Source organism: Acomys russatus, chromosome 14 (genome assembly GCF_903995435.1).
Source record: "Acomys russatus chromosome 14, mAcoRus1.1, whole genome shotgun sequence".
NCBI classification, from domain to species: Eukaryota; Metazoa; Chordata; class Mammalia; order Rodentia; family Muridae; genus Acomys; species Acomys russatus.
This window is the reverse complement of record NC_067150.1, coordinates 17,863,176-17,875,734: the sequence shown is the minus strand read 5'-3', so window position 1 is coordinate 17,875,734 and position 12,559 is coordinate 17,863,176. Positions and strand designations below refer to the sequence as shown.

The window sequence follows — 12,559 nt, the reverse complement described above, 5'->3', positions numbered from 1 at the left end:
GTGGGGAAGAGCCTAGAACACATTGGCAGAGGGGACAACTTCCTGACCAGAACACCAACAGCCCAAGCCTTAAGGTCAACAATTAACAAATGGGACCTGATGAGGTTGAGAAGCTTCTGTAAGGCAGGAGACACTGTCAAGAGAACAAAGCGACAGCCTACAGAATGGGAAAAGATCTTCATCAACCCTACATGTGACAAAGGTCTAATTTCCAAAATATATAAAGAACTCAAGAAATTAAACACCACCAAACCAAATAACCCAATTAAGAAATGGGGCTCAGAACTAAACAGAGAATTCTCAACAGAGGAGTATCAAATGGCTGAGAAACACTTAAAGAAATGCTCAACATCGTTAGTTATCAGAGAAATACAAATCAAAACAACTCTGAGATTCCATCTTACACCCATCAGAATGGCTAAGATCAAAAACTCAAGTGACACCACATGCTGGTGAGGATGTGGAGAAAGAGGAACTCTCCTTCATTGCTGGTGGGAATGCAAACTAGTACAGCCACTTTGGAAATCTATCTGGCACTCAGAAAACTGGGAATAGGGCTTCCTCAAGACCCAGCTATTCCACTCCTTGGAATATACCCAGAAGATGCTCCAGCACACAACAAGGACATATGCTCAACCATGTTCATAGCAGCCTTATTCATAATAGCCAGAATCTGGAAACAGCCTAAATGTCCCTTCAGTAGAAGAATGGATAAAGAAAGTGTGGTACATTTACACTGTGGAATACTACTCAGCTATAAAAAGCAAGGAAATCCAGAAATTTGTGGACAAATAGAGGAAATTAGAAACAATCATACTGAGTGAGTTAACCCAGAAACAGAAAGACTCACACGGTATTTACTCACTTATAATTGGACACTAGCCCAAAAGGCATGCCCGATGAAAGTCTTCACTTACCAAGAGATTGGGACAGATGTGAGGACATCGTACTGGGACTCTAGGTAAGAGAAATATAGGGGATGGGGAAATAGAAGGATCCAGAGGATCTTAGAAACCTACAAGAAGAACATCATAACAAGTGGATCAGGGGCCAGGGGTGTCTGCTCAAACTATTGCTCTAACCAAGGACGAATACAAGTAATAAACACCGACCCCCAACTCTGATCTACCCAATGGACAGGACATCCTCTACAGTTATGTGGAGAGCGGGGGCTGACTCCGATATGAACTCTAGTGCCCCCTTTGCTTCTTAAGCAGAATCATAAATAATAAAACAAAATCCTGGCAGAATAGCTTTGCATACTGCTCAGAGTAATACATTTGCAAATAACCTCACTCCCATGACTACAGTGTTAAGAAATTGAGCATGTTCGCTCTTTGCACAGATCACCTGCATGCTTAGGAGACTCGGGAGTGAGTCATGTGTCAACATAAGGAGGCGGCTGAGTGACAAAGTAATCGAATATAAAGAAATCATTTTTGGAGCAAAGTACCAACAGCTGCCATAAGGCATGAGATGAATTGTGCAGGTTCACTCCACTCAGGAGACCCACGTGAGGAGGAAGATGCACAGCAGGAGCACATGACCTTCCTCCGTGTTCAAGTCCACGCACCGAGGGAAAGTCTCCAGGCCACAGAGGAGAGGATGGAGAAAGTACGTGGGACCGGAAGAGCCAAGTTCCTTTGCAGACACATGGGGATTTTGATCATCCAGGCAGCACACCGAGAGAACCAGCGAGCCACTGAAAGTTTGGACGTAAGATTTCCATGCTATTTTACTCCTTCCGAAACTTGGCATTCTTCCTAGGAAACCTGTACTGTGCAGTCGACTCAGCTGCCGAACAGTTTCACAGGAGAATCATGAACCAGCTCCAAAGAAGCAGGGAGCAGAAATATTAAAGGTAGATGTCCAAAAATACATCCTCAAGTGAAGACAGCTGTGAAATAAAGCAGAGGTCTGGGGGCCTCTGACAGTACGTGAATATGTTCGCCAACATAAAAAACTCAGTTGACTTAGAGTACAGCAACATAGCCTTATGCTTTAATGGGATTGAATTCAAGTTTAAACAAACATCAAGGTGGTTAGAGTTTTAAAGTGCACTCAGAAAATTCAGACCAACGACTCCCCTGGTTACAATATCTCAGACACCTTGCCTATATGCTATATTTCATATGTGCTATGCTAGCTTCTAGACTTTTTATTTGCAAAATGGCCAGCATTGAATTGGGATGAAACATCACTAAGCCTTAAGGGAGATGCATGAAGCACTCTGGGATTTATGGGTGAAATGAAACAAGAGTTCAAATAACAAAAAAAACCTAGTTTACAGAAAGATAAGACTTTCTCCTTGTCCCCTGCTCAGTGGGAGCATTTTAAAGGAGTACGCACTAAAGCAGCACAGAAAGTGTTGTGGGACCACAAATGCACGAGTCAGCTAAGCTTCCATCCTGTCCACAAGCTCTGTGGGGCTGAAGAGAAGTGCATGCATTAGGGACACCTGGAAACACAGCAAAATAGAGCAGCTAACGGGAGAATAATAGCCTGGAAGCCCATTGCAAGACTATTTATGTGTGCTAGTTTCATCATTTTAACGGAGTTTCCCATGGAAGCTACGTTTTCCATACAAGGAAAGTTTAGAGAGATTTCTCACTTGACTAATACCGTGCCAGCTCAAGAGTAGCTGTATTCCCAGGTCTTTTGGGCCCAAAGGAGGACACATTCTATTCTGATTCCTTCTTTCTTACTACAGTGGGATCTGTAGCGCATGAGGGCTTGAAGGTTATGCTGATGTAGCCATAGGAACTCGCTATAGACTTGTAATCATAATTGGGAAAGTCCTGGTCTACACTCGAAGGACTCTTCTAAGGCAAACAGAGCGCAAGAAAGAATGATGTGGTCCACTCGGAGCATATTGTTTGGGGAGGAAAGGGAAGTAAATACACTTATTAAACATGCACCGTATGGCAGACACTGGGCCAGTTCACATGTTTTTCATCCCACCCCGAGGAATGGGTTTTATAGTTTCCACTTTATAGATTCCATTTTATAGTGGAGGAAACCAAGGATCAGAGTTGAGAGACATTTCCGTTAGAAGGTGTGGAGCCAAGATTTAAAACCAGTGGGATTAATGTCGAACCCTCTGACTCCCTCTGCATCGTGCTGTCTTATTGTGTGTGTTTGTTACAGATTGCAAAGGTTTTCTCACTTCTAGAATCACCTAACATGAAGCCGCGGGCTCGGGGCGGGATGTGGGTCTTGACACATTGGTGGCTGTGACCAGCCAAAGAGGAAATCCTGGGTAGGGGACAAGAAGGATATGATCCCTTCCCCTGAAGCCCCTCTGTGAAGAAAGAAAGCAAACCGCAGTTAGTAGCCCTTCTCTCCACCATGCATCTAGCCACACTCATTATGTGAACAGTAACTGCCCGACACAGTTCAGACTTCTTGGCAGACTATACTTCAAAGTGGATGGAATCCCTCTGTTATGGAGGCACGCCTTTTCTCTTCAGGCAGTGGTGACCACTCGGTAGGCCTACAGCAAGCTCTGGCTACTGGCTAATAGGAGACTATTTCTTTCTGAGAAGCATCAGCGTAAATAATAATACCAAGCTTCAGGATGCAGCATAGATACACTGGCTTAGTAAGTACCCCCAAGTACCTTACAAAGCACTTACAGTACTTACAAAGGACAGTTACGCCCTCGCTGCTATTTCCCTATCCCCTACTGTCATCTTTTTAACCACACTATATCACACTCAGCAATAAAGCAAATGGAAAAGTGAATCAGCAATCCACATGAATGAAGTGAGTGAGTATTGTCTGAACTCCACCAACCACTTCATGCCAGCTTCTGTTACGATCTCAAAAAACGTCAAAGGCCCAACCCAAGAGAAATTTCATATCGTGCACAGACAAATGACGATCAAGTGAGGCTTCTCCACATGGTGACTTGTGACTGCAGGTTCATTCTGTTTTGTGGCCCCTGGTTGTGAACTTCTCTGATCTACCTGTTTAGTTCTGGTGCAGGAAGGAGGTAGAGGAGGAAGAGGAAGACACACTGGTTAACTATCCGGCTATTAGCTAAAATGTTACCTTAGTTTCACAAGCCCAATCCACCTGCAAAGGAAGTTGGCTGGGATGTGGAGGCAGGAAACTGACACCACACCTTTTTCTTGTTCTTGAAAGAGAAAACATGCATTTATCCCTGGCCAAGGGATTCTTCAGGATCTTGCCTTCAGTTTAAGCCTGGGATGTCTGGCAAGGCCCATTCCTTTTCCGCAGGCCCAAGCATCACTCCTATTTTTCTGATGGACTATGAGCTAAAATGACAGTCTACCCTCCTCTCACTTAGTGCCTGATGTCGAAGCAGGAAAACGATAACAAGAGTCAGAGGTTTCATCAAAATACTGAGGGTATGGCACCGCCTTCCATCACAGCTAAGGTAACTGTGGGTAGATGTTGGGAGCATTCCACTACAAGCATGGGAGTAGCCTTTAACATGTCCTGATTCTGCTTTCTGTAGGAAGCCCACTTCCATCAACCTAAGGGTCTTTCCAGGACAAGCCTCCTTGTCCATTTTCTTCCTTTCAGGATCTATGGTCTTTTTTAAAATTTTTTATTATTAATTTATTTTTGTTACATCTCAATGGTTATCCCATCCCTTGTGTCCTCCCATTCTTCCCTCCCTCCCCTTTTCCCCTTATTCCCCTCCCCTATGACTGTTCCTGAGGGGGACTTCCTCCCCCTGTATATGCTCATAGGGTATCAAGTCTCTTCTCGGTAACCTGCTGTTCTTCCTCTGAGTGCCACCAGGTCTCCCCCTCCAGGGGACATGGTCAAATGTGAGGCACCAGAGTACGTGAGAAAGTCATATCCCACTCTCCACTCAACTGTGGAGACTGTTCTGACCATTGGCTAGATCTGGGTAGGGGTTTAATGTTTACTGCTTGTATTGTCCTTGGCTGGTGCCTTAGTTTGAGCGGGACCCCTGGGCCCAAATCTGCCTATCATAATGTTCTACTTGTAGGTTTCTAGGACCCTCTGGATCCTTCTACTTTACCATTAAATGGATTGAGCTAGAAATTATCATAATGAGTGAGTTAACCCAGAAGCAGAAAGGCTTAAATGGTATATACTCACTTATATCTGCATACTAGCCCAAGGGGCATGTCCCACGAAAGCCTTCACTTACCAGGAAACTGGGACAGAGGGAAGGACATCCTATTGGGACTCTAGATGAGAGGATCTATGGTCTAATGGAGCATCTCTTTGAGGCTGTGCGGTTTGAAGACTACCTAGCTAATGACAGGAACTATTTATTTATTTATTTATTTATTTTATTTATTGCCACTTACATAAAGGTTGAGATTCACTGAAGGAAGAGCCCAGATTCAAGTCATATGTAAATGCAAAGAGTGTTTATTCTGCAGAAATTCCAGCAATCAGGAATTGCCACTCTTATCAAAATGGCAGCCATACACGCAGGGTCAATTTATAGACAGTCAGGAGTTTTTGTTGTTACCTTTAAACTGATTGGCTAGAAGTGAGTCAGAGTTTGTGGTGGGGATGGGGGTGGGGGGAGATTCAGGATTGGCTATTGGTTTGGGGACTTTTTCCTAGTTACTGGGGATTTCGCTGAGTCAAGGTGGTTTGGCTTCTACTCAGATGTTGACCATTAATTTGATTGGTTAGGGCCAGCTGTGTTCCTTTCAGGACAGAGCAAGGCCATAAAGTAATATAAACATAGTTTTTGGTCAACCTGACCTGTCTGCCCACATGTGGCTTGAATCCCGAGAAACAGAAACTCAAGCCTATTCAGGCACAGTAGAAAATTGAGGCCTGTCATGGAGTCAGGTTAGGCAAACAGTCTGAAGTTGTTGAGAGGTCTCTCAGGGTCTCTAGGGTCCCCTCAAGCCCTCTGTATTTGTAAGTTCTACCTTGGTAGATTGGATCAAGTGTAGATTATGTGCTATACAATTAGCTGTTGTGATTGGGTCCTGACTGGCACCTGCCATTATTCCCTAAACAACTACTTCATATAAGTTATTTTATGTTCAATGTTGTAAGCAACCCAGACATGATTTAACCATATGGGGAGATATGTGCAGGTTATATGCAAATATTACCCTGTTTTCTGCAAGAGATATGAGCATGGTTGAAGTTGAATGTTGCACACACTGAGATGGTAGAAGACTCTCAAGCAACATGCTTTCCTCAGGAACTTAGTAAACCTTCTCATCTTTATTTCTGTGCTCTTAAACTTCTTTCCTAGAAGCCAGCTTCTAGACAGTAACTACCTATTCCAATTGGAGCAGAATGAGTTCCCTGGAACTCGAGGCTGCCACTGGTAAAACTTCATCCAGAGGACCCAGAAAAGGCAGCTTTCTGGAGAAGGGTGAGTTCATATGTCATCTGGGATTTCCTTCCCCAATGTAATGGTGGGACTCAGTGGGACTCTCCTACCCTGAGCAATTGTTGTCTTCATTATTCTTGCTCATCTGCTTTCTCATTCTAGCAAATTCCTAAACCTTCCATGTTTCCAGTGTCTATTAACTAGAAAGTTCTGTCCAGAACACATATAGCAACTTTGATCATGGCAGCTAATGGCAATCAATACTATCAATATACATCACCCTAAAGCTTTCTAACCACTTTCTAGAGCCAGCACATATGGGTCACCCTCTAACTTACCACAGGTGGCCCACATTCTCACTTATCACACGTTTAAACTGATTGGCTAGAAGTGAGTCAGAGTTCATGGTAGGGATGGGGGTGGGGGGAGATTCAGGATTGGCTATTGGTTTGGGGACTTTTTCCTAGTTACTGGGGAATAAGGACATGGGCTTCCTATGTCTCTCCCTCAAAGATTATCTTATAGATACTTTTTATGCTAGAAAATGGTTGGCATCATAGGATCAGGGGTCGTAAAAGCAGCTGCATGCAGGCAAAGCCTTGGGAACGGAAAACATGTCCACAAGCTTGACCCTGGTTTGTGGATCTTAACATGGATTAGAAGCCTCCAGCCTTCTTCACTGAACTACTAACCATATAGTAAAATACTGTCTCCCTAGCACAATCTCTACATGAGTGTATGGCCCAAGTGCTGCTGTAACAAATGGGTCCAGTCTGCCTCTTGTGGTTCTTTTGTTCAGAACTGACCTCTGCCTACCCAGAAGGCATCATTTTATGAGGTTTACATGAAAAATTCCCTACATAATATTCCCACAACTCAGCATGTTAGGAGGCATTATCTTATGGCATAGTTTGGCAGAAAGCAGCTTGCCCAAGTCTAGACAGCTAGGGATTTGGTGAAGCTACATGTGACTTCTACAGAGTCCTAAGCCATCACCATAGAGCAAGTCACTATAATATGGATGGAACTTTTAAAATGGGAAGAGTCATGTCCTTTTATTCTTGTTTCTTTGGCCAGGTTTGAAGAAAATATGACCAGCATGCTAAGGTTTGCTGCTTTTCCCCAAATAAATGGCTGTGCCCTGCCCTCTCACTCATTTCTACTCTGTCAAAGCACATGTACTTCTTTTGGGTCTTTTAAAAGAGCACTGTGCTTTTTATGCTTTTGATTCTCTGCTTGCTCTACCAAAGGCCACTGCCTCCCCTTGGTGTGTCCTAAGGCCATGTGCAAAAGACTCATCAGGGATGGTTTGCAAAATGCAAGTTCCTGCTCCAGACTCAGTAGATCAGAATCTTGCTACTTAAACAATGTCATGGGTGATTGTTAAGCACCCTGAAGTCTGGCTGCCATTGCCTTAGTGAGGCCCTTTGAGCAGGGTCCTCAACCCAGCAGCAAAACGATCCATTGGAAACCTGCTGGAAATGTAAATTCTCAGACCCTGGCTAGATCTCCTGAACCAGAAAGTTGCGGGACAGGATCCAGGACTCTGTTTCAGTCACTCCTCAGGCGATGTTGGTATATTATGGCAAGTGTTGCCCTGAATCATGACAATCTCCCTGAAGGTTGTTTTGCCTCCATATCACCTGCTCCTGGCTGGCTCATCCATCAGCAAACAGCTGGTATACTCACATCCTGTTTGCTGTCTTCTTCACTACAGCACTGAAATGTGCTTGGAAGGCAGATTACATGACCCCCCCCCACACACACACACACACACATACACAGATTGTTCATTTGGTTGAGGGTGTTTCTGGCTACTTTGAATCTTTTGAGGTCCATGCAAATTCTGGTGTTCTATTTTCACAATGAAGGTTTTTGGTTCTGGGATAAGAAATAAATTTGACAGAGGCAGGCGGATCTCTGTGAGTTCAAGACCAGCCTGGTCTACAGAGTGAGTCCAGCACAGCCAAGGCTACACAGAGAAACCCTGTCTCTAAAAACAAAACAAAGCAAAAACAAAAAAACAAAAAAAAAAAAAAAGAAAGAAAGAAAGAAAGAAAGAAAAGGAAAACATTTGAATCTGTAGATTGGGGTGGGGGGTTGTACTGACATTTCAAAACTGTTAATTCGTCTAATCAATGAACATAGAATAGGTTCCTATTTACATGTGTCCTCTCCAGGTTTCCTCATCAATGCTGTGTAGCTTTTCTTATGATGATCTTTCACTTCCTTGGTTACATTTACTCCCAAGTACTTTACTTTTTGTTTCATTTCCTTTTGGAGAGTTTGCTTCTACTGTATAGAAATGCTACTGATATGTGTATACTGTTTGGAATTCTGCCACTTTCCCGGATGCTCTCATTGGTTCTAGTAATTTTAAATGAGTCATACTGGCTTTACATTTACTATTATGCTGTCTTCGAGCAAAAATAAATATACTTGTCCAAATTAGTTGACATTCTCTCTCTCTCTTCCATAATTACTCTGTGTTGGTGGGGGGTATAGACGAATAGCATATAGATAAACAGTATAGTAGTTTTTCAAAAAATTTAAAACAGAAGCTGGGGTGTGGCTATACCTGCAATCCCAGGACTGTGGAGACTGACAGGTAGGAGAGTCATTTACTCTATGAGACTCTGTCTCAGAATAAAACAAAAATGCAAGTTAAATGATGCAGTAATCTTACTGCTTTGTACACATTTAAACAGGATGAGATCAACATATAAAGAGAGATTTGCACTCCCACATTTATTGAAGTATTGCTCACAATAACCCTGGTGCAAAAGCAATATATGAGTGGATAAAAAAAAATCACAAGGCACAAACACATGATAGAATACCATTCAACAATTAAAAAAAAATGGAATCCTGTCATTTGAGACAACACAGATAAACACAGTGAAAGACATTATGTTAAGTGAAATAATCTAAACACATGAAGGCAAATATCCTATGACGCCACTCATTTGTGGAATATTAAAACACTGACATAGAAGTAGAAAACAGGATAGTATTAGACAGTAAGAATAGCAAGATGCAAGGAAAACACTCAATTCATATAAAATTATGGTTAGGAGAAAGGTTCTGGTGTTCTGGACAGTAGGTGATTACATTGTTTTACAGTGTTCACAATAACTATAACAATGTAACTTATGGTTCTCCAGACAAACAGAACCATGAAGATAGATATCATTGTGAAAGAATTAGATTCGCAATTGTCATCTGAGGTGACGAGTTCTACCACGGCTATCTGCAGGCTAAAGAGTCAGGAAACCAGGGCTGGAGAGGTAGGTAGCTCAGAGGTTAAGAGCACCTCCTGTTCTTCCAAAGGTCCTGAGTTCAATTCTTAGCAACCACATGGTGGCTCACAACCATTTACAATGAGATCTGGTGCCCTCTTCTGGTGTGCAGGTGTGCATGCCAACAGAACACTGTATACATAGTAATAAATAAATAATTTTTTTTCAAAGTGAAGAAACTGGTAAATGTTTATTCCAAGAAGGTGTAAGCACCAGAAGAGAGGCCGATCGTGCAGACTTTAGTTTAAGGCCCCAAACACCGATCTCCTGAAGGGTCTCTAGAGCAGTCTGTCACCAAAGGATGGAGAATGTGATGTTTCAGGCAACAGCAAGAAGATGACCCTCCCCAAGAAGGAGCCAGGATGTGGTCAAGTTTTCTCATTCATCTGCTCCCATACTCAGCCTGGGCCTGTTAGATGGTGCTGCCCACCTTCCATGCAGTTTACTGAACCCACAGTCAATAAGTATTTTGGGGACACATCCAGAAGTGTGCTTTACCATTTGTCAGGTGCCCCTCAGGTATCCAATCAAATTTCAATCAAAGTTAAGCATCATAAGGGAGTCTGAAACAAATGTTTGGGATGATGGATCTGCTAAACACCTGGCTTGATCTTCATACAATGTGTACATGTCACAAAACATTACAATATATTCCATTAATGTGTCAACCAAAATGTAAAAATGTAAGTGGGTATTTAAAGTTGAGTACAAGGCAAACAATTCCATAACAGGAAAATATTAAAGACTCTTTGATTCTCTCTCTCTCTCTCTCTCTCTCTCTCTCTCTCTCTCTCTCTCTCTCTCTCTCTCTCTCATTCTCTGTCTCTGTCTCTCTCTCTCCTCTCTCTTTCTCTCCTCCTTTACTTTTGATAGGAGGTTAATTGGAAGTTAATGTATTTGTCCAGACCATTAGCCTTAAGTATTAATAAGCTATCATTTCTACAATTTAGATCGTAAAACACTCAGGTTCCATTTTTAAAATTTGGTATAGTGTACGGAAAATGGAATCTCAGTAGGAAATCCATTTTAGAACTCATCTGTAATTTGAAGAGCCTGAGGTCACTTCGTGGGCAGAAATTCATGTATCACAGTAAGACATATAATTTAATATAGATGATATCTTCACTCAGGGTCAGGTATTGATGGAGGAATAGAAATTAATTTAAAATATAGCCTCAGTCTAAAAAGGGATCTTTAAAATTTTTTAAGTATTTCTTCATGGTAAAATACATATATACGCATAAATTTGCATTACTATATGTGCATATGTAATTGAACAGAAAGATGCAAGAAACGTTTATGAAATTTTGCTTTGGTTTTGTCTTTTAGAAAAATAGCAGCCCACTTCTGTGCCAGCCACTGAATTGGCAGGTGACCAGCATCGCCTCCTAATCCTCAGAACATTCCAGGGAGGGCCCCAGCTCCTGGGCCATGAGTGAGATGAAGGACTGCTCAATGCAATTTCATGACTTCAAGTCTGTGGACCACAGGTCTGTCCCGGGTACACGGCAGTGCTGGCCAGCTCTGAGGACGAAGGCGTTGATATTGCGGACCTGGACACCCTGCAGCTGGAGCGTGAGATGCTCCCATTTTCTGCAAGCAGGGGACTGTGTGTACCGAAAGCTGAAACCCAGATCCTTACTTACTGGCAGGGTAACAAAGGTGACCGATAGTTCCTGAAGCTGGGCCGCCATCATGAGCTTGGTGCACCACCAACACACGGGAAACTCAAGAAGCGCAAACCGGAAAGAGGACAGGACATGCATGGACCAGGCCCCGGGCCAGGATGAACCAAATCCAAGCACATTCATCCCAAGATCCAGGAATGTGAATTTACTGATGACCCAATCGGCATGTCTCAGATCCCCAAGAATGATGCTCCCAATAGGTTCTGGGCCTCTGTAGAGCCCTACTGTGCGGACATCACCAGTGGGGAGGTACAAACTCTAGAGGGGCTCCTGAAACTCCCTGAAGATGGAACTGAACATCATGAGATTACCCCACCCCTACTGGGCAAACACTCTTCTCGGCGCTGGGCACAGGAGAATCTGCTAGTGGAGAAGAAAGATAGGCTGGAGGGAGCAACAGCTGTGGCTTACAAGAAAAAAGGCATCATGGGAGCGCTGACTGAATTGGACACAAAAGATGTGGATACCCTGCTGAAGGCTCTGGTGGAGGAAAATACTATTTCCTCTATGGAGGACGGTCCTATTCCTGACATGTGTGGGAAAGAAGCAAGCATTTCGCCCCGAAATCAGAACAAGCCCTTGAGTGAGCCGCATACTGCAGCAAGAAGGAGCTGATTGCCCAGCGCCTCCCAGAGTCCGAGGAATGGCCAGCTGAGGACCCAGAGGATGAGGTCCTTGCTGAGCTGCAGGCACTCAGAACACACAACTGCACCAAGAACCATGACCTGCTGAGGTCGGTTGGCAAAGGAGGAGGTGAGCCGGCAGGAGCTGAGGCAGCGGGTCTGCATGGCAGACAATGACGTCATGCATGCCTTCTGTAAGATCACGGCTTCCTGGCAGAAGTGTAACTCCACAAAGAAGGAAAAGGACCAGGACTGGAGGACCCTGAAGGAGAAGGAAAGCATCCTGTAGCTCCTAGATGGGTAGCCTCACCTGCTGCTGGCCATCTCCCTGGCCTTTGAAGCCTTGGCTGGAAATGACAACAGTCTCAGAGACGAAACACTGTCAGGCCACTCAGGTGAGCTTCGTGCTGCCAGCATGCAAAGCCCTACTGTGCTGGCCTGAACCTAGCATCTGCCTGGCGCCCAGATGAACCGACTTGTTCCTGGTTGTCCCTTCTTTTCTTTTCCCTCTTCTCGTATCTTCAACACCTCTCCCTCAAAGATTTCTTCCTTGTGGTTTTGTAAAGTGCAAACTTAAGAATAGAAAGACTATTGTGTTTTGTTTTGTTCTTAAGTAAATAAAAAAAAAACAGCCTA

General features: G+C 43.6%; 1 pseudogene; it reads left to right on the top strand.

The window, feature by feature from the left end:
• Positions 1–11,028: 11,028 nt before the first annotated feature.
• Positions 11,029–12,227, top strand: LOC127197977 (transcriptional adapter 3-like; annotated as a pseudogene).
• The last annotated feature ends 332 nt before the right edge of the window (positions 12,228–12,559 follow it).